Here is a 27,547-nt window from a genome sequence, read left to right as displayed (position 1 = left end):
TACTTATTCTTAAATATACATTTCTAGGGATGCATGTCTATTCTGTTGTCACAGACAGCTTCCCAGGATTGATAGTGTATAAAATGAAACAGTGTAAAAAAATTGTAGGTTATTCCTCCACCCCAACTTTTTACTGATTTCATTGTTTTTTTCTCCTCCTTTTTCTCTTCATTATCTCCTTTCTTTGTTATACATTTTAATGTAATATAAAACACCATGTTTTATGGGTGAAAATGGGGGCATAAGATTGGGCCAGGGTTAGTACCAGAGCCCAGAGAATCAGACGTAGCCTGGAGCCAGAGCCCAAGCAAGCTAAGCGCAATAATCAGGCTAAAGGAGAAGGAAGCCTTGCCAAGGCAAAGTTTATAGCACGAGCTATGGAGGTTTGAGTTTTGGTGCCTCTAGAGTTCAGCTGCTCACATGTAGTACACATGGACTAGTATGGAAAGTATGACCCACAGAGACGTAAAAATCATGTTAAGAAAATTTAGTAAAGAAGTATTTATAATAGTTCATTAATGAAACTAATTAATGAAAAGTCATTTATGTTCATATCTGATGTGCAAGAGTGTAGTGAAATCAGAACATGAAAGAACTCTCACTTATTTAAGCCAAGATTGTATACTTTAGAAAGTCTTTACATTCCTTTCTACTGCCTATAAGTCAGATGTTTTTAAATCATGTCATCTCTATTAGCATTTGTTCTCCACTATGGCAAAGGAAATGACCCTGAGGACACTATGTTTTGGCTACCAAGAAAGAATTCTCATCTGGCCCTGACTTAAGGTCACAATGCACAGGGATAGAAAACTTGTTTGCATTGTGTAGGTTGGAGTAAACAATATAAGAAAACAAGAATAAGACTAGACTTTCACGATGACTTTCTATAATTACCCTCCCTCTTCTTTTTTGCCCCTGCTCTTCCTTTCTTCCTTCCTTTCCATTGATGCTTAGATAGTGTTACCAAAGCAAAAAGTAGTAACTATAATTATCCTCAATGAGGAAACCAAGGACAGAGGAACTAAGTAACTTGTCCAGCACTATGCATCAAGCAAATGGTGGTATAAGGATTTGAATCTGGAAAGCCTGGCTCCAAAGCCCATACTTCTTCCTACGTTACACAATACATTTTATTCAAGCTGTCAGGGCTGGTGGCACTGGTGACCACCAAGAGCTTGCATTTGGCAGATTTTCAGTGACAAAGCCACAGTAAATGTAATACTTATCTTCTCCCTTTACTGGATGGGACCCTTATACCTTTCTTTTCTGCTTTAGACCAGCCCTTAAGTTACCTGGAGTATCTGTTGTACTACGAGGGATGTAAGGACCTTTCTTTCTCAGCCTCTACAGTAAAGGATGCACAGAATGAGGAAGGGGGAAGAAAACTCAGACCAGGATATTGTGCTGCTTGTAAATCTGATGTGATCTGTTCCTTGAGATTAGCAGTTTCAGAAAATGTGTGGGCTTATCCAATTTCTGAATGACAGAAATGTGTGGTTAAACAAAGCTCGAATAAGCTGAAGGGGAGAGAGTCAATCGCATTCTTGACGTTCTTCACTGAGTCGAGCACTCTACTGGGCATCAGCTCTGCCAACTCATTTCTTCTCCAGAACGCTCCAGTAAGACTAGGGTGTTCCCCTGTCACAGAGAAGGAAACATAGATGAGACTTAGAGAGGTTTTCCAAGAATGTACAACCAGGAATCTACTGAAGTCTGACTCCAGGGGCTATGTACTTTCCACTGAATTATATACACTTGCCATGGAGAACTTGACTGGTAAAAATAGGGCATGGGAAGAATGCTTTATCTGTCCTCAAATGTTTCAGGGACTATGGTGTGGGTAGGCGTTGGACTTTATCCAGGATGGTTGGATGGGACAAAAATAGAAGCAGGAGGGTGTCAGTTACAGGGAAGTAGATTTCAATTTTTTCTGAGGGAAATCTGACCCACAGTTGGACAGTCAACTTGTGTGTGACTCTACTTCTGAGACACCACACTTCCCTTTACTAGGAGTGTTCAAGAAAAAACTGAGTTACTACCTGTCAAGAATCTTACCAGAAAATAATTGAATCCCTCCACGTAATGAGTTGGACCAGACAATCTCTAAGGAGAAAAAAAAATCAAACTTTGGTACCTAGAACCACAATTCAAATGCACATTTGATAGATACCTGTGGAAAGTTTTTAAAAGCAAATTATCACCTCCTAATATATCAGTTTTAGAAATCAGATTTTGTAGATAGGTGTGTTACTCGAGGGAGAAAAAACTTGGTGTGTAGTGAAGGCTATTAAGTAAAACAAATACTTTTATTAATAGTTTTGATGTAACATCTCCATGCTTTTCTAGTGTCCTGTTAGTTTAAATAGTACATGTTTCAAGTTGTCTTGGGTTTTTTTTCTCTGCTACTTGGTATTTTTCTCTCCTTTGCTCTTTTTTTTTTTTTCACGTTAGCCATGCATTTTGATTCCTGCAGCATTTCCCAATACTCTGAAGAATGAACCAGGGAAGCAGTAGTTGTCAGGGGAAATTACTTATAAGAGCAGAGGCTTATAAAAACATCGGATGGGCTAACTGATGGTTATTTGTGTGGATATACATACCATAAAATTAGTCCATAGCATGATTGGGTTCATGAGATTATTTTTTCCAAATTCTCATAAATAGAACCTTTTATGAGGACTTCTAAACACTGTAGAGCTCCAGTGTAGCTTTTAAAGGTCAGAGGAACGATTTGAGATGCCCCTTCTTGTTGCAGGAACTTTTTCACAGTAGGGCTTGGTCAGGTTGAACACCCTATCTTCCACTGCCCAATTTTTAAAAATCAGAGATGAGCTCTTCTAGTAATTTCTTCCAGAATTTGCCAAATTCTAATAAGGCAAGCAAAACAGTTATTACCTGAGTACATAATGTTCATTAAACTTAGTGTTCTAGTTTTAAATAGGTTGAGTACTAGTACTTTTCAAATGCTATATTTCAGTACAATTTTTAGGACATTGAATTTCTTATATGTTTATGCCTTTTACTTAACCTATAGCACAATTTTACTATTTCAAAGTAGGTAAGGCATTTTACATGGTATCTTTTCTTGTGTGACATTGTCCATTGCATCTGTTGTCAGGTCTTCAATTGAGTACTTAACCACCAATTATGATATTATTTCTCTGAGAAAATACCTGTTTAATAGAACTCCATCTAGGAATACTACATTATGGCCAAAAAGAAAAGTGTAATGAACTGCTAGTGTTCGAAGTATAAAAGCTTTTTATGCCTATTTGTTTTTCAGTGTAGACATATGTTTTAATGTTTTAATTCAGATATCTGTTTTCAAGGTAGAAGTTGCTTTGTTTTTTTGTTTGTTTATTTTTTGAGAAACAGTTCACTCTTTTGCCCAGGCTGGAGTGAAGTGGCACGATCTCAGCTCACTGCAACTTCCACCCCCTGGATTCAAGCGATTTTCCTGCCTCAGCCTCCCGAGTAGCTGGGATTATGGCGCCTGCCACCACACTCGGCCTATTTTTTGTATTTTTAGTAGAGACAGGGTTTTGCCATGTTGGCCAGGCTGGTCTCAAACTCCTGACGACCTCAGGTGATCCAGCCACTTCAGCCTCCCAAAGTGCTAGGATTACAATCATGAGCCACCACGCCCGGCCAGAAGTTGCTTTGTGTTTTGTTGGGGATTAGCTTTTAGATTCATAGATAATTAGTTTTTAAATTTATAGGTAATTACTCATCAGCCAGGTGCAGTTGCTCACTCTGGTAATCCCAGCACTTTGGGAGGCTGAGACAGGAGAATCACTTGAGATCAGGAGTTCGAGACCAGCCTGGCCAACGTGGCAAAATCCCATCTCTACTAAAAATATAAAAATTATCTGGGCATGGTGACTCACACCTGTAGTTCCAGCTTCTCAGGAGGCCGAGGCATGAGAGGTACTGCCCACGAGGCAGAGGCTGCACTGAGCTGAGATCACGCCATTGCACTCCAGCCTGGGGGACAGAGCAAGACTCTGTCTCAAATAAATAAATAAATAAATAAATAAATAAATAAATAAATAAAATTACTCCTCAAAGTGCTCAAAATCTGTACTTTATTTTAAAAGTTTAATATGTAAGTATTTTAATGTTATTCATTTTGCAGCCTACATATTTGTTATAGAATTAAAAAACTATTGCAGATAAGCAAAAGGGAAAAAAATTACCTGTAATCTCCCCCAAACTGATTATTCATGCCATTTAGGTATATCTGTTTTAAGACTTTTGTTTCCTTCATTTGTATCATATACATATAAATATGTACACATACAGGCCTGTACATATATATATACACATAAACACACATACACCTTTTTACAAAAATTGGGCCATACTCCCCATGGCTTCATGTTTACTTTTTTATCTAATGTTATATTTTCATCCAGTGCCACATATTATATACTTCCAGTAAACATTTAATTGTGTTACAGTTATATGGGCTACCTAGTATTCCGTTGTATAAATATACCAAAATTTAATCACTTTCATGTGGCTGGACATTTAGGTTCTTCTCATTGCTTCTGTTATAATCAGTGATGTGATGAACATTCTTAAAATTACATATTTTTTATACTTTTATGATTATTTTCTCAGGTTAAATTTGTTGATGTAGAATTTCTAGGTAAAGAGTTTGCGCATATTTTAGAGTTTTTGGTAAAGATTGACAAATTGTGCTTCAGAAAAATTGTATCAGTTTACATTGTGACCATCAACATGACAGTGTAGAACTTTCCTACACTCCCCTCAGCTTTGAGTATTTTAGGTCTTTTTTACTGGCAGTAGATGAAAAGTGGTATCTTATGGTTACATGAATTTACATTTATTTGACTACCTGTGAAATGTATGACAGTTTTCATGTATACTGTTGTCCTATCTCATTATTTCTTTTTGTGAATAATATAAAAAACATTTTATCTTAGAAGTCTTACAATAGGCTGGGCGCGGTGGCTCAAGCCTGTAATCCCAGCACTTTGGGAGGCCGAGGCGGGTGGATCACGAGGTCAGGAGATCGAGACCATCCTGACTAACATGGTGAAACCCTGTCTCTACTAAAAATACAAAAAACTAGCCGGGCGTGGTGGCGGGCGCCTGTAGTCCCAGCTACTCGGAGGCTGAGGCCGGAGAATGGCGTGAACCCGGGAGGCGGAGCTTGCAGTGAGCTGAGATTGCGCCACTGCACTCCAGCCTGGGTGACAGAGTGAGACTCCGTCTCAAAAAAAAAAAAAAAGAAGTCTTACATTAACAAAATTAACAAGGATGCTTGAAGAATTCAGAAACTAAAGGAATATATTATGTTGGGTTTTTTTTTCTACCAAAAACACTTTGAAAATATTATGACACTCTATCTAATGTTTCTGTTTCAGACATTCTTTCTTTTTTTTTTTTTTTTTTTGAGATAGGGTCTCACTCTGTGGCCCAGTGACGTGGGTGACGTGATCATGGCTTACTGCAACCTCCACCCAGTCTCAAGTGATCCTCTCATGTCAGCCTCCCAAGAGGCTGGGACTGCAACCACACACCACCACACCTGGCTAATTTTTTTTTTTTTTTTTTTTTTTTCTGGTAGAGAGAGGGTTTTGCCATGTTGCCCAGGCTGGTCTTGAACTCCGGGGCTCAAGCAATCTGCCCACTTTGGCCTCCCAAAGTGCTGGGATTACAGGCGTGAGCCACCACCCCTGGCCTGTCTTAGAAATTCTAATGACTTACATCCTCACTCAGGACTCATGTTAGGTAACAGGTCAGATATTTGTCTTTTCAGTAGAAATGCATAGGGGTAACACATTTTTAATTTGGCTTTTTCTGTCTCACTGTGGATCTGTACATGACATAAAAAATAAGTGTTCATTCTAAATAGATTTGGAATTAGGTAGGTGAGAGAGTCATGCATGTTTGTTTTTAATTTTCAGTGTTTCAGGCCACTTATACACAGGTTAGACATGCTGTGTCCATGTTCCTGGGAAACATTGTTTTCTTTGGTAATGGCAAGAAGATAGTATCTGCTGGTGATAAAATTTGTGCCTCAGGTGTTTTATAAAACAAGACAAAAAATTACATCAATAAAGTGTAAGTGAAATTAAGAATGATATTCAAAATCTTTTTAAATATAATTTGTTCTTTCACTACAAATTTTAGCAAGTACATTTTAAAATCCTAGAGATCAACTCAGAGCATATCAGTTTATGGGTTTGTTTGTTATTTTTTATAAAGTCTAACTATGGGTTGCTTACTAATGTCAGCTAATGGGGAAGGCCTTAACTGCTTTTGAAGAGTGAAATAGATAGGGTCTTCAAGTTTTCGAAATCTGTATTTTTCTCATGGCTACTCATAAATAAGGTAGCTAATTAGTTACAATAAGAAACAGTGATATTCAGCATTTGAAAGCCAGAGAAAGATCTGTAACTGAAGTTCAACAATGAGTTCCACAACTGTACCCTTACTAGATTATTATTATGTACTTGTTTTTATTGTTGCTGCCACTGCTCAAAGAGGAAAGTTGAATGTGTTTCCCAGAATTTTCAGAAAGAGCAGTGTTTTATGTGTGTAAACCCAGCTACCCACTCATTTACTCTGGCCTTGGTTAGAGAACACGCAGTTGTCATGGAGTAACATGAATTGACTTGTTTTTAACCTGAGTTCATGCATTCATATAAAGCTTGGCCGTGGATCAAGTTCTTTCTTACATTTTGAATTGCCTATTTGACATCTCTAGTTGAACATCCAGTAGTCATCTCAAACTTAACAAATCCAAAGCCCTATTACTGATTACCCTGTTCCACATCAGCCAGACCAGCTTCTCGAGTCTTCCCCGTGTCAATGAATGTCAGCTCTATTTTTCCAGGTGCTGAAACTAAAAACCTTACAGTCATTCTTGACTCCTTTCACACAGCTAGCCAGACCCAGTCCTACTGGCTCAATCTTGAAAGTAAATCTAGAATCTAAACATTTCTCACCACCTTTCCCTAGAAACTCTGTGGCCCAAACCACCGTCAACTGTTCTCCTCCCTCAGATTACTGTGGAAATCTCATATGTGGTCTTCCTGGTTCCACCCCTCGTCCCTCCTACAGTACATCCCATATGCTGAAAGATTCCTTTTTTTTTTTTTTGGCTGGAATGTAGTGGTGTGATCTTAGCTCACTGCAGCCTCTACCTATCAGGCTCAAGCAATCTTCCTACCTCAGCCTCCCAAATGGCTGGGACCACAGGCATTTGCCACCATGCCCAGCTACTTTTTGTATTTTTAGTAGAGATGGGGTTTTGCCATGTTGCCCAGGCTGGTCTCAAACTCCTGAGCTCAAGCAATCCGCCCGTCTCAGCGTTCCAAGGTGCTGGGATTACAGGCATGAGCCACCACGCACAGCCTAAAGCTTCCTTCTAAAGTGTGTCAGATTATGTAAATTATTTGCTTAAACCCTTCAGTGATTCCCAGCTCCTGAATAAAAGCCTGTAAAACCATACAGAACCACCCCGTTCACAGAACAGTTTTCAAAGTTGCCAGCCATCAATTTTTACTCAAATATTCAAAGCCTGCTTTTTCACAAGCCTTTCCATTTGTTCTTCCTTCTGCCTGCATTTGTATGCCACCTAGAAATTCACATGACTCACTTCATTTCTCACTTGATGTGTCTGCTCAAATGTCACCTTTTCAGAGAGGCTCTTGGATGACAAATTCCAACCTCCTAGGTTCCCTATAAACTTCTTCACAACCACTACTATACTTGATTTTTTGCTATAGCACGTCTCCCTCTTAGTGTTATATATTTGTTTATTTGTTTATTATGTTTCCCTTTCCCCAGTTAGCATGTAAGCTCAATGAGCACAGAAACTTTGTCTGTTTTGATGTCACTACTTTAATCTCAGCCATGTAGAACAATACCTGCTGATTCAGTAGGCAGTTAGTAAAAATTTGTTGAATTAGTTAAATGCATGCAACTGTACCATAAGTAAATGTTTATTACCCCCCCACTTCATGGATCCGAAAACTGAGCTCCATGGAGGTTAAGCTGCGCACAGGCCACACAGAAAGTAGGTAGCAGAACCGGAATCTAAAGCCAGTTCTAAACTGAGCCTTTTATCTCCAATTATAGAGAAGGTGTAGATTGCTTAGATCCCTGGAGGAAGGAATACTTGTTCCTGGATTAAACACTCCGGTATAAATTAATTATATCGGATCATTCTCCAACCCAAGTGTTTTTGAGGGGAGAGGAAAGACATGGTATGAGGAGGAAAGAGATGATATGAAGAGGAAAGAATGTTAGAAGAGATTTTGTGTGCCTGTCTTTCTGTTTTGCTAGGAATCCTCTTTCCGAAGGCACTGGAGGCTTTTCTCCAATATGTTTCCAATTCACAGACTGAGGTGTCATATCTACGTTAAATAATAAATATTGATTTCTAGATTTTGCCAGCTTTAAAGAAGTTACTTCACATTTCACAGATCATTTTCACATTTAACTAGTGTCATAATGGCCTGGTATCCTCAGTGTCATGACTGGGCTATCATAGATTGCTTACATCACATGAGTCAGGTTTTCTTTTTGGTCCATGCTCCTTTTGATAAACGTTTAATAATGGCATGCTATCCTTAAATGTTATGTGAAATTCCAAAATGAATGTGATGATTAAAAATAGATCAAAATGATGTCATTGTCTTTTAAAATAATGCACATTATATCTGTGTGTCCAGCCACCACCTACAACTACCACCAATTTAGCAGTTACTAAGAAGTAGGATTGGGTTTTGTTTTCAGGGCAAAGAATACCAACTTTATTGTAAGCCAAATTAAATATGCCTATAAACTGATAGGAAATCAGCCTTCTGGCTGACAGGAAGTTTAATTTAGCCATATTTTGGGAAGATACCTTTATTCCTAGCTTTCTATAATCTAATGCAGTTCATTAATTTTAAAGAAGGACCTTTAGTTTATTATGGTTTCCTGAAATGCTTATTGCTCAAGCCAGCTTTATTTTTCAGGTTGGATCAACTTAACCACCTGTACGTTTGCACAAGCCTTGAAGAGTTGGTGGTGTAATCAGCCACTCTGGCACACCCCTATAAGAGCCCTGCCATAAAGGTGGAGGTTTCAAACAAGTATTTTACTGTGCTTCTCCATGCTCTGGAGATCCCATCTCTGTGAATGTGACCGCACTCCAAATGCAAGTTGGTGTTGGTTGATATTACTGTCAGCATAACTGGGAGGGGTAGACAGGCCTAAATTCCTTCACGATGGATTTTCTTCTGCAGAGAAGTTATGTGAACAGAGGAGACTGAAGTGAGACAGACATTCAGAAGCTTGGAAAATGAGGAGCTTGTTTGCCTTCAGGACTCAGAAAAGATTCAACTCACTTACCAAAGAGGGGTGACTTTTCTAAGGAAAGATTCTCAGATGACACAAGTGATACCCTCCCCTCACATGAGTTTTCTGAAGAGAGAAGGGTGGGGTAACTCCTCTAGGTACAGTCTTCAGTATCCCAAACATCAGAGGGTATTGAGTGATCCACTCACTGGTCCCATAAAACAGTGAACACTGGGAACTCTGAGAGAAACACTCTTAAGCACAGAAAGTTCAAGGACAATAAGGTGATACTGGAAGAAATAATCTTGTAAAGAGGACAACCTTCTGTAGTACTGAGCCAGATGAAGCTTCGATTTTGGCATTTTCCTAACCCTATAGGAAAGGGCTTTTGATGGAACCAGATCAAGACATCCTGTGTTGATTGCCTGTAAATTTAAAAACAAATTATATTTCATTGTCCACTTGAGAGATGGGATGGGGAAATAATCCACATGTAACAAAAAAAGTATATTCTCCACTTTATTTAAATATGTTACTTGCTTAGATAGTTACTTGTGATGTTATTTTGTTCAAGCTGGGATACAGTAGGTAGGTCTGAGTTCATTTCTAAGACTGCCTGCCAAATATCAGTCCCTTTATGGCAGGTGATCAAATTTCCTTGATTTTTTTTTTCCATTAGAGTTGGAGCGGGATCTCTCAGTAAGATAGCAGCCTCTTATAGATTTGTTCAAGGCGGTCTAAAGAAAATGAGACAGGGAGAACTGAATGTTCTTAGTTTCCAGCTGTCCAAGAGAAGAATCAGTACATGATCATGGCTTATTGCTGAATTAGAGAAGATAGGGCCACCTGCCTTTCACAAGAGTGGTGCAGGCCTTGTCCTGCCAAAAATAAGGAGAAACAAAATCAGGCAGACAACAAAAATTCTAAATAAAATGCATCTAGGGGGCTGGGCATATTGGCTCACGCCTGTAATCCCAGCACTTCGGGAGGCCAAGGTGGGCGGATCACTTGAGGTCAGGAGTTTGAGACCAGCCTGACCAACATGATGGAAACCCTTTCTCTACAAAAAATACAAAAATTAGCCAGGCTTGGTGGTACACACCTGTAATCCCAGCTATTTGGGAGGCTGAGGCATGAGAATCGCTTGAACCCAGGAGGTAGAGGCTGCAGTAAGTCGAGATCAAGCCACTGTACTCCAGCCTGGGTGACAGAGCAAGACTCTGTCTCAAAAAAATAAAATAAAATGAATCTAGGATCAGAAAAAGTTATTCATACTGATTCATACAAGCATAGCTATTCTAAACCATCAGGTGAATTTTTCTTGTGGTATCAGTATGTTAGCAGTTAACAAAGACCTGCCAAAAATTCTTGCAGGTTGGTTGCTTTTTTAAATACCTATTTTAAGGCTCATTTATAAAGCACAGATTTATTGAGCCCCTACTACTTTCCAGGCCCTTGATATATAAAGATGAGTAAGATACAGCCCTGGAAGCATGGAGACAGAAAGAACAATTAGGGGCTGACACAGTAGCTTAGCCAAGAAAAGAACTAAGGCTCAGCTGTGAAGATAAAAACAAGGAGAATAATGTATAAATTCTTTTCTCATTCCATTATTCGGTAATCATGTATGTACCGTGCAGTGGTCCAGATACTGAACATAGAGAAGTGAACAGCGGCATGCCCCATCTTGCATAGAATTTACATTCAAGACATGATAGAATAGGATTTTTTCACCTTTGACCCAGCTGACATTTTGAGCAAGGTAATACTTTGTAGTAAAGGGCTACCCTTTGTATTGTAGAATACGTAGCAGCATCCCTGATCTCTACCCTCTAAACGCCAATAGCGATCTCCCCTATGCCCTATTGTGACAACAAACATTTCTGCAGATATTGCCAAGTATCCCCTGAAGGAGGGGATCACCCTGTTGAGAACCATTGTGTTAGCACTGACATCCATATCTACTGGTGACTAGTTTGAAACATCAGGAAGGACTCTCTGGTTTCTGATCTGAATGACCAGGTAGGGATATGTTGCCTGTGAGGAACTTATGAGACACCTGAGTGGGAAGTGCAGAAATGTTCAGCCGACAGCTTAATAGATCTCGAGTTCAGGTGAGTGATATGAGCTAGAGGTACCGATTTGGGAGTTAGCAGACACAGACGTGGGTGTTAAAACCCCAGATAGAATAAATGATCTCACCTAGAGGAATGTGCAGTTTTCAACCCAAACTGAATTTTTGAACCTATAAATTTCCAGAATGGGTTTTCCAGAAGAGAAGAATGATAACTGAAAAAACTAACGAAGCTGATATTTTCTCTTTTTCATTAAGTTCTCACTGTTTTGGGATTGGAACGTTATTTTCCATATAGAGTATTGTTGCTAGAAAGCTTACCCAATAATACTTCATAAAATACCATGCTCTTATTACAAGGAAAAAACCTCATCTGTTGTTAATAAATTGTATAAATTAATTTTCTCACAAGTGCCTAAATCAGGCCTAAAATAAGTAAAATAATTACCTGTAGTTGCAGTGGCCTTCTGCAGGGCAATGGACTAAATGACTTTTTTTAAGTTCCTCTTGAGCCTTTGGTTTCAGTTTTAATCAAACTAAAACTTAGAGAGACTAAGTAATGTGATTAGGATCCACATAGCTAATAAGGCCAGGGTCAGGATTAGAACTTCTGGCCTCCTGTTTTCCAGTCCTGCAGCCCCTACTCTTCACACCTGAACTAACTGAGCTGTTCAGTGATCTTGCTAAGTGCACAGTAATTCAGTTTTTGCCTACAGCCTTTTTTTTCCTGCCTGTTTTCTTTACTTTTTTTTTTTATTTTATTTATATATATATATATACACACACACACACATACATATATATATATATATATATATATATTTTTTTTTTTTTTTGAGAGTGTCTCACCCTGTCACCCAGGCTGGAGTGCAGTGGCACGATCTCAGCTTACTGCAGCCTCAACCTCCAGGGCTCAAGTGATTCTCCCACCTCAGCCTCCCAAGTAGCCAGGACTACAGCGTGGCAAATTTTTTTATTTCTGGAAGAGATTATTAGGTCTCACTATGTTGTCACAGGCTGGTCTCAAACTCTGAGCTCAACCAATCCTCCTGCCTTGGCCTCCCAAAGTGCTGGGATTATAGGCATGAGCTACCGCACCCAACCAGGCATACTTTACATCACTCTTTGTGTTCTTTTCTGTAGTCCCTTTTGCCTCTATTTTTGTGGAGAATTAAGGTTAAATAAGGTTTTTTGTTTGGGCACTTACCAAGTTGTATATCTGTATATAGACTGCGCTCGGTGGTGCATGCCTGTAATCCCAGCACTTTGGGAGGCCAAGACGGCCAGCTCACCTGAAGTCAGGAGTTCAAGACCAGCCTGCCTAACATGGTGAAACCCCATCTCTACTAAAAATACAAAAATTAGCCAGGCGTGGTGGTGCATGCCTATAATCCCAGCTACTCAGGCCAAGGCACAAGAATTGCTTGAACCCAGGAGGCAGAGGTTGCAGTGAGCCGAGATCGTGGCAGAGCAGGACCCTGACATACGTGCATACATACATACATACAAACTTAAAATATCTGTACATGTACAGTATACTGTATATACTATATATTTATGTTTCCTCTATACTTGGCCACTAATGCATTTTAAACTCTATCTCTGTGAATAAAACATTACAGTAGTTTGTTCAACAAGGAAATAACATATAAAGCATTATGTTTATTTCAGGTTATTTCCAGTTTATTTTCTTCATTTCTTTTTTTCTTTTCTCCCTTTTGGACATCGCTACTTCTTGTAGTGATTTGCTTTTAAAACCAAACTATTTTTCTTTTTATTTATTTATTTTTTTTTCTGGAGACGGAGTCTCGCTCTGTCGCCCAGGCTGGAGTACAGTGGCGTGATCTCGGCTCACTGCAAGCTCAGCCTCCCGGGTTCACGCCATTCTCCTGCCTCAGCCTCCCGAGTAGCTGGGACTACAGGCACCCGCCACCACACCCGGCTAATTTTTTGTATTTTTAGTAGAGACGAGGTTTCACCATGTTAGCCAGGATGGTCTCGATCTCCTGGCCTCGTGATCCGCCCGCCTCGACCTCCCAAAGTGCTGGGATTACAGGTGCGAGCCACTGCACACAGCCCTTTTTAGTTTTAAATAGGTAATATATATATACACACAGTAAAAAGTTCAAACAGCACAAAAGGTATGCAGTCCTCGTCATTGCCCAGCATTCCCATGACCTTCCCAAAGACATCTTTTATTCTGCATTTACTTTTTGCATTTACCATCTTGAAGATTATCCTATCTTTGTATGTGTAGATCTTTGTTAGAATCACATAATATTATATTGAACAAGTATACCATAAGTTTTCCTGCGATTGACATACAGGGTTTTTTTAATCTTTTGCCATCACAAGTAATGTTTCACTGAATATCTTTGTACATACCGTCTTTGTGGACTTGTGCAAATATATCCGTGGGATAAATTCCTAGAAGTGGAATTACTGGGACTAATGATGTACGCATGTTCAATTTTAATGGATTTTGCCCAGATTGCCCTCCAAAGAAGCTGTACAAAGTTATACTCCCAACTTAGGCACACCTGCCTTTTTTCCTACAACCCTATCAATGCTGTGTGACATCAAATATTTGACCTTTATCAATCTGATATAAATAAAAGAATATTTATAATCACTTTCTCTCATAAGTAAAATAATACCTTTTCATGTGTCCAGAATTTGGCCATTTTTGTTGAAAATAAGTGTACACTTTTTCTTATTGAAAGAGTGTGAAGAGTATCTATATAGAAACCTATGGATATAGTGTTTTCATCTGTAGAAAGAGGCTTAACAGTCTCTAAGTTTCCTTTCACATCTTTAACTGTCAGTGATTTGTCATTGCCCTGCTTAAAACTCTTCAGTGGCTTCCCATTGCACTTAGAATAAAATCCAAACTACTTTGTCTTACAGGGCCCTGCATGATCTCTGCCTGCCTCACCACATGCAGGCCCTCCTAGGCCTCCTTTTTGACCTTATGATTTGCCAGTGCATTTGACTGGAACATGTTTGATCCAGTTCTTCATGTGGTCAATACCTTCTCATTGTTCAGGACTGATCTTCAGAGTTAGATCCTGAGAGGTACATTTTCTGACTGCCTTCTATAAACAGTACCACACTAGTTGTTTCTGTCACATCAACCTGATTTCTTTTTCACATTATACTCTAAGATCCAAAGACCTTATGTGTCTTATATTACCTGGCAGATATGATTAATGAAGCAAATGAATATTCATTTTGCCTGTGTATCCTTAACACCTCTAAAATCTGTTTTGCCCTGTTGGTTTGTAGTATTGAAATATTGTGGCCGGGCGCGGTGGCTCAAGCCTGTAATCCCAGCACTTTGGGAGGCCGAGACGGGCGGATCACGAGGTCAGGAGATCGAGACCATCCTGGCTAACACGGTGAAACCCCGTCTCTATTAAGAAATACAAAAAAAAAAAAACTAGCCGGGCGAGGTGGCGGGCGCCTGTAGTCCCAGCTACTCGGGAGGCTGAGGCCGGAGAATGGCGTAAACCCGGGAGGCGGAGCTTGCAGTGAGCTGAGATCCGGCCACTGCACTCCAGCCTGGGTGACAGAGCGAGACTCCGTCTCAAAAAAAAAAAAAAAAAAGAAATATTGTGCATTGCGTATATGTTTTCATTCTCATTCTCCCATATCTAATCATATCTAATTATCATACCTGGAAGGCAGGGCCTTGCTCTTCCATGAAGATGCCTGCCATAAAGGCCCAGTAGAAAGTAATATTTTTTATTATCTATTTATTTTTGAGATGGAGTGTCAGTGCCTGACTGTATGAGAAATGACAAGTGGAAGGAGGCTGAGCAGACAAGTCTGCGAAAGCACAAAGAATGGTTAAAGAACTTCATCAAACTGAGACAAGGAGAAATTTCTTAGGAGTCTGGTCAAATAGAGGGGTTTCATTCAAACAAAAAGCCAAGGGGATTAAAAATTGAGACCACAATACTGAATTGGTGAACTCTGAGAATGTAATAAAAGTATACTAATGAAAAATAAGACCTAGTGATTAAGCAATAGATAAGGAGTAGGAATAAACTGCTGTTTGTCTTCAGTTTCATTATTGGGTCAAAATCTGCTCTTAGGTTTGATTTTGATCTTGTCCTTTGGAAGACCAGATAGCTGAATTTCTGATTAATCATTTCCATCATCTCTGAACCTGGCATGATCAATGATTGTACGATTTGTACTAAAGAACTGACTTTCATGTTTTCTGAAGCTTACTTTCAAATAGTTGTAGGAACAAAATAAACTGTAGGGAGGGGGTGTGTGTGTGTGTGTACATACATATATATAGAGAGAATATACATATAGAGAGAGAGAGAGAGATAAAGCAGATTTGGCAAGCTGTTAACAGTTGGTGAGTCTGTTTATTATAGGTTTGAATTTTTTTAGTAAGTTGAAAAACAATGAAAAGCAAAGTGAACTAGGAGATATGTCCTCCTGCAGGTATGCACACACATGTAAATACCTAACATTTGGAGCACTGTTGTTGAACAGACAGTGGCAGGGAAAGCTTTCTTAAGGAAGTATTATTCAGCTGGGCCATGATGAATGATAGAATTTCAATAGGGAGGAGAGAGAAGATAGGTTTATCAAGCTACAGAATGACAGTGTTTTTAAATATGAAAAATACAAGCCCTCCCTCCTCCTCAGACATGGATACCATCTCCTCCTGGCAATTCGATTAGTATGGGTGTATAACCAGCATATACTCCCTGTAAAAATTAGAGACACTTGAAATTTTAATACATTCTCATTAATTAAAAACATAGAAGATAAAAGTGGTATAAAATTTTAAAGGGCACGGTGCAGTGGCTCATGCCTATAATCCCAGCACTTTGAGAGGCTGAGGTGGGAGGATCACTTGAGGCCAGAAGTTCAAGACAAGCCTGAACAACATAGTGAGATCGTAGCTCTACAAAAAAAAAAAAGAAAAAAAACTAGCCAGGCATGGTAGCTCACACCTGTAGTCTCAGCTACTCAGGTGACTGAGGCAGAAGAGTTGCTTGAGCCCAGGAGTTGGAGATAGCAGTGAGCTATAATCATGCCACTGCACTCCAGCCTGGGCAACAGAGGGAGACCCTGTCTCTAAAAAACAAAACAAAAATTAAAAAGAAGCAACCAGATTAATGTTTCTTAAGAGAACATTTCTTACGTCATTACACCGCAAAAAAGATGGTGAAGTCCATGTGTATGCTTTGAAAGCTAACCTGCAAGTGGAAATTCAGAAACAATTGTATCTTGGATACCAGTTTCACTGTTCTATTACTGTATTTCTAGATACATAGTTTAAGAACAACTTTTTTTCCTCAAAAGATTGTGTGAAGCAACAAATACAAGCAAAAATATTAGGGAGAGAAAGAATATGTATCAGAGCAATAGCACTGTTTGTTATAAAAATATTCAAAGCACCTTCTTAGAGCAGTGCATGAAACTTGAGTTTGTGAGATTACTTCAGTGAAATTGCATTATAACTGTGAACCAAATCTGCAAAACAGATTGTTGAAAGAGATAATGTTTTTACCTTACTCAGTTGGTATTAGAGAAGAAAAGCTTAATAACACTATGGCAACAGACTCTCATACCAGCACTATATATAACAAAAAAATCTTATTCCTCCACTAGGCTCATTATAAAGTAAGCAGATGTATGTTACATCAGTCAACAGTGTTTAGAAAATACTGTTCCTGCAGTATAATATCAAAGTGAAGGCATAATTCTTAAATATTTTTAATAGTGAAAGTGTAATAATTAGAAATTTGGATAAAAAGATTTATTATTGTATCCTCTATTCTTAACCTTTTTAATAGATTTATTTTTATGGCCAATAAAGGATGTTACTTCCAACCAGGCCAAAAGTATTTTACTATGTGACTATATAAAGTAATGATACAGGTTTTAAGTACATACCTGAGAAATAAGTCTTATTGATTTAGAGTTTTACAACATCTAACTAAAGCCATCCATCTGTTATAATTGTGGGACCTCTAGATATGTGTCCTTAAATACCTTAGAACACATCAGTTTCGTGATGAACATGACCACTTTACTATGATGATATATTAGTTTTTACTTCAAACAAAACTGATGATTTCTGTCCTTTAATACCACTAGATAATTTTGACTAAAAAAGGAGGAAATAAATGAAACACTGACCAATACAGGCTTTTGAAGAAAGTACATTCTTCTAATATTGTCAGAACAAAAGTCCATGAATCTTCTTTTAAAGGAAAAAAGCATAGTTAGTCTTTTCTACCCAGACATCCCAGCTTTTTAAATTCTTTGAACTATTTATTTGAAGTAGACACAATGTAGTGATAATGTACCATGCTTCTGGAGTTTCTATGAGTTTTATTTTCTAATATGAAGAATTAATGAAATATTTAAAATCTCAACTCTGAAATTAATGTTTAAGATTTATAATCTCTATCGACTAAAATACTAATCACAAGAGTTTTTAAATTTCCCTAAGTCAAAATTTGAATGACAAAGCACATTTCCCTTTATAAGCTTTACACAGTCCATTGACACCTCCTATCTCAGACTCCCAAAAAAAAGGCACTGTAAACCTAACTGTTGAAACATCAGAAGCTCTCAATCATCATTTTTAATTATGGTATGTGTGGCCTCCTTTCAAATGTAAATATTCTGTGTTTTTCCAGTTAATTTGTTTATTGAACAAATACATGTCAATATTCTACTCTTTCCTAAAGGGGATAAAAATCAGTATCAGAGATAATCCCTGTCCTTATATAAATTTGTTCCCTTTGTAAATAAACATTTTTGCTAGCCTGTCTACAAAAAATTTATTTCTGAAATCTTTATTTAACTGTACATATAACTATCAGTTTTGTAAAATGAAGTTGGCACTAAAAAGCCGTATGTGGTGCAATTGTTTGCTTTTAAAAGGTGGTATTGTTATGCCACAGCAGACAATTTTCTACTAGATAGAAAATTTCAAAGATAAATGTTGCAAATTATAGGAAAAGGAAAACAGCAGCCTAGAGTGTTTATTTAAGATAGTACTTCAGATCTCTTTTAGGGACAGGAGATTCAAGAAACAGGAATAGAACATTAGAAAATGGGAATTTTTTTTTTCACACAATTCTGAATCATTTTTATTCCCCCTACTCCCCACTCTTCCTTTTTTCTTTTTCCTTGTTTCTATCAGATACATTTCTATCAGCTTTAAGGAAAACTAACCCATTTTTTTTTTTTAGGGCAGTAGTCTTACAGAGAATATTGGATGGGAAAAGATAAACCCAAAAGAACAGGCTTTAGAAGCCTTGGAATGTGAATGAAACAAGATAACCTAGAAGGTGGAAATAGAGACTGAAGAAATCATGTCAGAAATCATAGAGTGGTAGCAGAGATTAGATATGGACAGGTGGGGAATAGAGAAGAACAGAAGAGGAGAGAGATTGCCTGGGATAAAAGAAAATTAGGCATGGAAATTTAAGTGGAAAACAAACCCATGTAGTTACCATTAGATAAAAATTAAATTTAAGATATTCCTCATAATACTACATATTCCTTCAGTGAGACTAAAAAGTAATTCTTGAATGCTTGCCACGAAGGCAAAAAGAGGACTCTGGAGTTCTTGAAATGAGCTGTGAACTAGTTTACCTTTACAGTGAGGAAGGAAACTTAGATCCATCCTTACAAGGATGCCTTGACCTGAAGAGTCAGAAGGCTTACCTTTGGCTCTTCTCGTGTATTTGCTGCCTTCCTTTCCCCTCTCTGATCTTCTCCACAGTGGGTTCCAGGAAGTGGTGCAGGCTTGATGGGAACCGGTTTTTAGTAAGTTCTGGTTGCTCTGTGCCTGCAGTGCCTTGTCCCTTTTTTCATCTGTCCCTGCTTCAGATTCAGGATTGTGTTGCCCATGTTTTCTCCATCTGCCCCTCCCTTATTTCTGTTTCACACATATTCATTTCTTTCTTGGTTTGGTCAGCTGTTAAGACAATATTCAAAGAAAATGGTATTAATCATATAAAAGCCGTTTTGTGAATTTGGGAATAAGTTAGTGTCAACTACCACAAAGCATTTGTTCCACAAGAGGCTAGTTTAAGAACGAACATCATGCAACAATCCTGTTTCAAATCCCTAAAACACCCCTTTCATCATGGCATTCTCCTAATCAAAAACTACAGGATAAGAGACCAGCTCCTCAGTTTGTCATTCAACATCCACTCCTTCACTCCTTCCCTAAGACTCCAATCTTTTTTTCTAACCATTTTTAAGTAAACCGATATTTGTATGTCAGGTTGGTTGCAAGGGGGTCATATATCAAGCAAGAATTAGCACATTCTCAAATAGAAATAACTAGCTTGGAAAATTAAATGCACTTTTTTTTTTTTTTGCTATTTTATTCCTTTATAACAAATGCTTATACATTGCCATTATTTCTGTTTTAGAATCTAATTCAAATCATCACATAGTATTAGTCATGCTTGTTATAAAACAAACTAAAACATTCAGATATTTAATGAAAGTACCCTTTTTTATTTTTCAAGTATGCTTCCTGGTTAGCTGTTACTTTCAGTGTACAATATTATGAGTATCAGGTTAGTTCACTACATCTGTTCTGCATGGATGTTTAAAGAATATTCACTAGAATATTCTGTATGCTGAGATTTAAGTTATTCAAAGATTATGCATGTTAAGTGAGAGTTTTCAAATCATGTTAAAACATTTGTTTACTTTTTTAACTGACTTAGGGTTTTTTGCCTTTAGTAATCTCACAATAATAATAGTGAATATGTATTTGTGAGGTTTTTCTTGTTTTTTTTTTCTTGAGACAGGGTCTCGCTCTGTTGCCCATACTGGAGTACAGTAGCCAATCATGGCTCACTGTAGCCTTAACCTCCTGGGCTCAAGTAATCTTCTCTCCTCAACCTTCTGACTAGCTAGGGCTACAGACACATGCCACCATGCCCATCTAATTTTTTTTTTTTAATTATTTCATGGAGATGGAGTTTTACCATGTTGCCCATGCAGGTCTCTTAACTCCCAGGCTGAGCCTGAACCACCACACCCAGCCATGAATATCATTAACATTTCTTCTCTTTGCTAGTCACTTTACATGCATGTTCATTTTGTCAGAACTCGATCTGAGAAACCTGTTGAATCCCTGTGTCATTAGCTTTGCTGTCTAAAGTCAAACTATTGAGATCTGGAATTTACATAATTTTCTTTATTATTTTTTCTGTCATTTTCTTTAATTAAAAAAAACTTTGGGGGTGTAGGGTTTTCATTTGTCTTTGATTATTTTGTATTTTCCTTATAAACTTTTTGCTTAGTATTGGAATTGACTCTACTGTGAGGATTTGAATTCCTCTCAACCTGTGTCTGTTTCTTAATAATGATAGTATCTACCTTACAGGATGAGTGTGAAGATTAAATTATGTAATAAATGCAAGTCACTTAGGATAGTGCGTGGCACATAAACATGGCATTATTGGTAGCTATTTTAATTATTACTATCATTTTTGGTTACAACTTACTGTTTATACATGTGGTATTTTTAACTTTATGGTAAAAACATAGGGAAAAAATATTACCCTCGAGTATGCATACGAAGTTTGGAAATTTTTATAGTATCTGTGAATACTCTGCTACTTTCAAAGAATGTCTCATTTGTGTGTTACACACATAGCATTCAACCAAAAGAGTGGGCATTTGGCCAACTCTATAATAGCTATAAATTTACTGTATCATTAACAATCAGTCATTGTTTTACTATATTTTTATTAGTTTTAGAGACACAGAGTCTCTGTCATTCAGGCTAGAGTATATAGTGTAATCATAGCTCACTACAGCCTCATATTCCTGGGCACAAGCTGCCCTCCTACCTCAGCCTCCTAAGTAGCTAGTAATACAGGCACACACAACCATGCCTGGATAGTTTTTTATTTCTTTGTAGGGACAGGATCTTGCTTTGTTGCCCAGGCTGGTCTCAGATTCTGGCCTCAAGTGATCCCCACTGCTCAGCCTCCCAAAGTGTTGGAATTACAGGTGTTAGCCACCAAGCCCAGCCCATGTTTTATTTTATATCATGTTTAAATATAGTTTACTTCTACACTTTTGTAGGCTGTATGAAAAACTAAATCATCATTTCTGGCTAGTTAATACTTTGTATTGTGTTGTATGTGAATTGGATTATTGATCTCTTAAAATAAATAACTGACACTTCATATAGCTATAAACATAAAATGTATTACTTCTTTCCTGAAAGATGAAGTAATCCTGTACGTTATTTTCATTTTACATTTATCAAATTTGTAAATATGCTACGTCTCACAGAATTGCCTTGGGGAGTGTGAGACCTATAAAAAATGTAAATAAAAGAAAGGAAAAAAGGCATTCTCCTTCTGTTTATGTTTATGTCACTGTCTTTAGTTAAACAGCAAGTGTTACCTGGTCGGCCATTTATTATATGCTTTACATGGAATCCATTAGGTATCTCAGCTTTTGTGCTTCCTAATTAATTGTTGTTATGTATGACACAGTTTTGCAGTTCTAAAGCCAGAAATGAATCATCTTGTCTAAGAGATGTTGGTCCTTTGGACAGCTGTTAAATTATCTTCTATGGACAGTACTAATTGATATATAAGTGCTGTTGGATCAACATAGCCCCACATAATGGTTAAGTTTGTTATTCAAGAGCAATTGTTCTAGTACCTGATTTGGGGGAGACTGATGCCTCTGGGACAAGCTCATCCAATCCGGGTCCAGGATGGCTTTGAATGAGGCCAACACAAATTCATAAACCTCCTTAAAACATTATGAGGTTTTTGTTTTTGTTTTGTTTTGTTTCAGTTCATGAGCTGTCATTAGTATATTTTATATGTAGCTGAAGACGATTCTTCTTTAGTGTTGCCCAGGGAAGCCAAAAGATTGGACACCCCTGCTCTAGAAGGAAGATTAAACCAAGAAAGCTTTGGGTTCTGGTTTTGATGGATCCCCCTGTACCCCGCAACCCCCAGCATTGATTGAGTACCTATTGTGTATGTGCCTAATGAATTAAAGCAGTGGGAATGTTTAAATGATTATTTGTGTACCTGTTTAAGTTTAGATACCAGATTATCTTTATTTCCACCACAGTTGTTTGGTGGAATAGCTGTTTTTAAATCTATATGTAATTATGTTATTGGATAACTTGTCCTAAGGCACAAAAACTCATTCGTAGAAAACTTATAACCAGCTTTTGTTTTGTTTTGTTTTGTTTTTTGGAGACGGAGTCCTGCTCTGTCGCCCAGGCTGGAGTGCAGTGGCCTAATTCAGCTCACTGCAAGCTCCACCTCCCGGGTTCACACCATTCTCCTGCCTCAGCCTCTGGAGTAGCAGGGATTGCAGGTGCCCGCCACCACGCCCGGCTAGTTTTTTGCATTTTTAGTAGAGACGGAGTTTCACCGTGTTAGCCAAGATGGTCTCGATTTCCTGACCTCGTGATCCACCCGCCTTGGCCTCTGCCTCCCAAAGTGCTGGGATTACAAGCGTGAGCTACCGCGCCCGGCCATAACCAGTTTATTTTTAAAATTCCTTGTTTTAAATTTCTGTTTTGCTTTTTTAAGTGATTTTTTTAAAGGCTTATTAAAGTCTAAGCCTTCAAATAGTGAGTTTGTACTCTTAGAGCTTTGTTTAATTTCTGAACCCCTCCACTTTTTTTTAATCCATTGCGGAAGGAAACCTCTATATGCATGCCAAACAAGCATTGATTGAGCTGGTGTCAGGCAACTGTGTCTTTACCAGATAGTATCTCGTTCAAAAGAAAGTAATTGAGATGTCATCTATAGGAAACTTCTATGACGATTTGAATCTAAATCAGCTCTTCTTTTCCTAAGGGGTGATTATAAGCCTTATGTTTTGACATATATGGTACAGTCTAGTCTCAAACTAGTGTAACCTGAGGCCCATGAAGATGCAAACGCAAAATATTCCACAATCCAAAGCACTTGAGACTTCTATAGAAAGAAAGAAAATGCCCACTGAGGATGAACTCACACTCAGAGATTACTATCTGTACCATGATACAATCTACCATTAAGGAGAATCCGCTGGAATACCATCTCTGAAACTTAAAAAAAAAATAATAATAATAATAATAATAATTGTGTAAAGATTAAAAAAAAGAAATCTGAAATATAATGAAAGAAGTCACTAATTTAAAAAAAAAAAATTTGGAAAAGAACCAATGAACGTTATTCATTATAGGTATGTTCCAGAAACATTCTATATAAACTGAATTTTTATAAATTGCAAAAGAAGGAATCTGTTGGTCCCTCATCAAGTCATGCCAAGCATCCTGCCTTGTAGGAGTTGAGAGTAATTTGCTGTATTGTAGGAAACAGCACTGAGAATTGAATAAGATGCTCTCAGTCTTCTAAGAGATTTGCTACTCATGATGGGGAAAATTTTCTAGTTGCATGTTTTTCTACATTTATACATAAAAGGAAACTGAGAAAGACTTTTTTCAATGTAAATGTCTGTGGGATAAAGGTCTTTTGTTTTTAATCATTTGAATTGTACTTGAAAGCTAAAAGATAGTCCTATCCTGTAGCATGCTGTAGCATGTAGTTAGTATTCACAGCTGGATAGGTGTCATCTTTATGCGTTATGGTTTTCAGATGATGTTTAATTTCAGTTCCTTCACTGCCAGTTATTCAAGGGCCAGACAATATTCCTGTGGGGTCGGGGGTGGTGTTTTGTTTTGCTAATGTGTATTTCTTAGATATACATATTTTTCAGGATTTATTCCCTCACTTATAATGAGTTTTTCCAGTTTTTACTGTGTCACTAATAAAAAATTAATTTTAGGGTGTATGTTAGTTATCGGTGCAGTGCTCTTAAATTGGTTTTAAGAAAAGAGCACTTGAAATCTCAAAGAGGGGATTTTTTTTTTTTTAATGTATACTAACAACCTGTTTAAATAAACTGTAGTTTCATAGTGAGCCTAATAATGTTAACCATACTGTTTTGGAGCTTTGTTACATGATTTACTGATTCATCACATGGGCCTTCAAGTATTTATGGGGAGTGGGGTTCTCCATGGACAAGTATTTTTAAAAAGAATTTTCTCACTGATTGCATATTTCCTCTGTAAAAGCAAGGCACCATTTATCTGCTTATCAGATTTTTTGAAAAATTGATGAAAAACATTATCATTGAAAAATTATTTTAAATTATTTTGAATGTTATCAGAATAATTTTTCATCTTGGAGTTGTTTACTTTTAAACATCTTTCTAAATTGTGTTTAGAATCAGTTTGTCAGAAATACTATATTAAAATTTTTTTTATATTTATGCCTTTCGTGATGTCTCTCCTCTTACAAAATCACTTTTTATTTATATATGGAGTCTTGCCTATACCTTAAAGTGATGCATTCTCAGTTAATCTTATAACTAGTAACTAGGGGATGTAAGAGAGGGGAAGAAGAACTAATACTCATTGTATTCCTGCTGAGTGCCAGGCAGGCTATTAGAACCATTTGTGGACTTCAGTCTTCACAGCTACTATGAGTATAACTGTTGTTTTCCCCATTTTATGGATGAAGAAACTGAATCTCAAAGATGTTAAGTGACCCATCCAAAAGGAGAATTCCTGCCCAAGTCAACTAACTCCCAAACCCATATATTCTTTCCACGGTACAACTCATGGATCATGGAACTAGAATAAACCTTAGAAATAATCTAAGCATCTTGTTTTGTTAGGAAATAGAGGCTCAGCGTAGCAGTTATCCAAGAATGCTACTGCGTTCTTTTATGCTTTAGTCAACATAAAGAATGTTAACTCTTTCTAGAATTGTTTTTAAGGAGAGATGATTCTGTGAAGTACAGAAATGCACAGCTTCATTTTTAAGTACCTTTTAAAAGAAAGTAATGAGACAGCTGGGAGATATAGATACACACAGACACACACACACACACACACTTTATTAGTTTCCTGTTGCTGCTGTTACAAACTTAGTGGCTTGAAACAGTATGAATTTATTATCTTATACTTCTGTGGGTCAGAAGACTCAAATCGAGGTATTAGCATGGCTGAGTTCATTCTCCAGGCTTTAAGGGAAAATCCCCTTTCCTTGCCTTTTTCAGCTTCTAGAGGCCAACTACATTCCTTGGCTCATGGCTCCTTCCTCACATCACTCATCACACCCCCTACTGCTGACCCTGATCCTCGTGCCTCTCTCTTAAAGTACCCTTGTAATTATATTGGGCCCACCTAAATAATCCAGGATAATCACCCCCATCTCAAGATTCTCCACCTGATCACAAGGCTGTTTTATCATGTGAGGTAGCATTCACAGGTTCCAGGAATTAGGATGTGGACATCTTTGGGGCAGGAGGGCATCATTCCATCTACTGCACATGTGTACCCACACATGCAGGTGTTGGGTGTGTGTTTATCACACATACATTAAAACCTTTCTTATCCAGGGTCATCTGGGAATTAGCCATTCTAAATACATGTCTTCTATATCGCTATATCCAAGTCATATTTTTAAAATTTCCTTTGTGTGGAAAATGTTCCAAAAGGTGCTCTCCTCCCTGCCTTTGAAAACTGTTATTCTCAATATAACTTTACCTATTACTGAGAAATGGTGGCTGTCATTGTAAACATCAGTTATTGAGCTATGCTTCAAATACAGCTATAAATGCTAATGTGGGCATCACTAGTTTGATACACAGAACTCAGCGGGTATTAACCCCGGCAGTGGAAGTGCAGTTTGCTTTATGGTCATTTTTTATCATTCGCTTGTCAGCAACATGATGTGAAGGATGCATAGCTGCCCAGCCCCCTGAACAAGATAGTGTGATGGGCTTTCTGGAAAATTGAGTCAGAGATCGGAGTCGTCTTGTAGGTTAAGGGTGGGAAGACTTGCTTTCTCAGCCTCTAAAATTCTCCTTCTGGCAGTTGCAAATTCTTTGCTATTTGTCACTATTAAAAATATTATTTCCTATTTCTGAATCACTAATATCTAAGGACTGCAGACAATTTCTTATCAGTTATACAAGTATTCTTTCTCATTTTCCCTAGTTTGTTGATAAGGTCTGGAAGAGAATGCTGGCTGCTTCAAGAGCTTTTATTAGCAAGTTTTTGCCTTGATTGTAGAACATGTTTGCTGATGTGGCCAGACCACTCATTTCTTAGGTTCTCTTTTAACATTTAAATAGGAAGTAGCAGCAATAAAAATGTTTATATTGGAGTGCCTGGCACATGTTGAATGCTTACTAAATTTATCATTTTTATTATTAGTTTAGCCTATATGAAGCCCCTTGTGAAATAATATCATAACCTGTAGGAAAATTTAGTAAAGGAACATGGGACAGAAAAATGTTAAAGAGGTCTTCTGCTTCCTCAGGATATTCTCTAGGCTTCCAGCTTTTACTCCTAACGTATGGTTCTCAAATGCTCTTTTACCTAAAAAACAGTGAGAGGTTGTAGCCCCTCAGAGACGACGAGCCTGTGGTGTGTTAGCATTTGTTCAGCAAACAGTGGGCTGTTTCTGTATGCCAGGCACTGCTTTGGACATCAGTTGAAAGATAATACTTTGATGAGTAATTCCCAGTTTCATGAGGAGGTCCTACTGCAAGTATAGTATTGAAGTAGGAATACGATGGCGGGACCCCCAAAGAGGAGATGGGATACATTTCAATAGATAAACGCATAACACTTCTTAAAACTTAGGATTCAAGATTTTGTTTCCAGCTTCAAAAGGTGGTAGTTGTGGGAGTCTCTGACACTAGAACATGTTGGAACAGTCAGTCTGTCTGTTTAATTCAGTGTGGTTTAATTCAAACATCATTACCAAAGTAGATCCTTTTATTGTTGGTATAAAATATTCAAGTGTAAAACTCTGTCCAGAAATGCACAGGATTCTTTGCAAACTCAAACTTTATTATTTTTCATCCAATTATACTTTGGTTTTAATGAAATGTCTGCATTTAAAACATAAAGTCAACAACATTTATTAAAGTTTTTAATAAAAAATGAGCAAAAATGTGACAGACTGTAGAGGATATCCAGATAACACATAAACAAATGAAAAAGTGTTCAACATTATTAGCATTTAAGGAAATGCAAATTAAAGCCACACTGAGGTATCATTATACCCTATTAAAATGGCTATAATGAAA

At 37.7% G+C, this 27,547-nt stretch overlaps 1 protein-coding gene across 2 annotated transcripts in view; it reads left to right on the top strand.

Moving 5' to 3' along the window:
• LOC105488915 (ubiquitin conjugating enzyme E2 E2) overlaps positions 1-27,547 on the top strand; it is a 386,674-nt gene that overhangs the window by 300,575 nt on the left and 58,552 nt on the right. The window lies entirely within an intron of this gene.

Source organism: Macaca nemestrina, chromosome 2 (assembly GCF_043159975.1).
Source record: "Macaca nemestrina isolate mMacNem1 chromosome 2, mMacNem.hap1, whole genome shotgun sequence".
NCBI lineage: Eukaryota > Metazoa > Chordata > Mammalia > Primates > Cercopithecidae > Macaca > Macaca nemestrina.
Note: the sequence above shows the minus strand (reverse complement) of the source record. Positions and strands in the feature narration are given on the sequence as shown.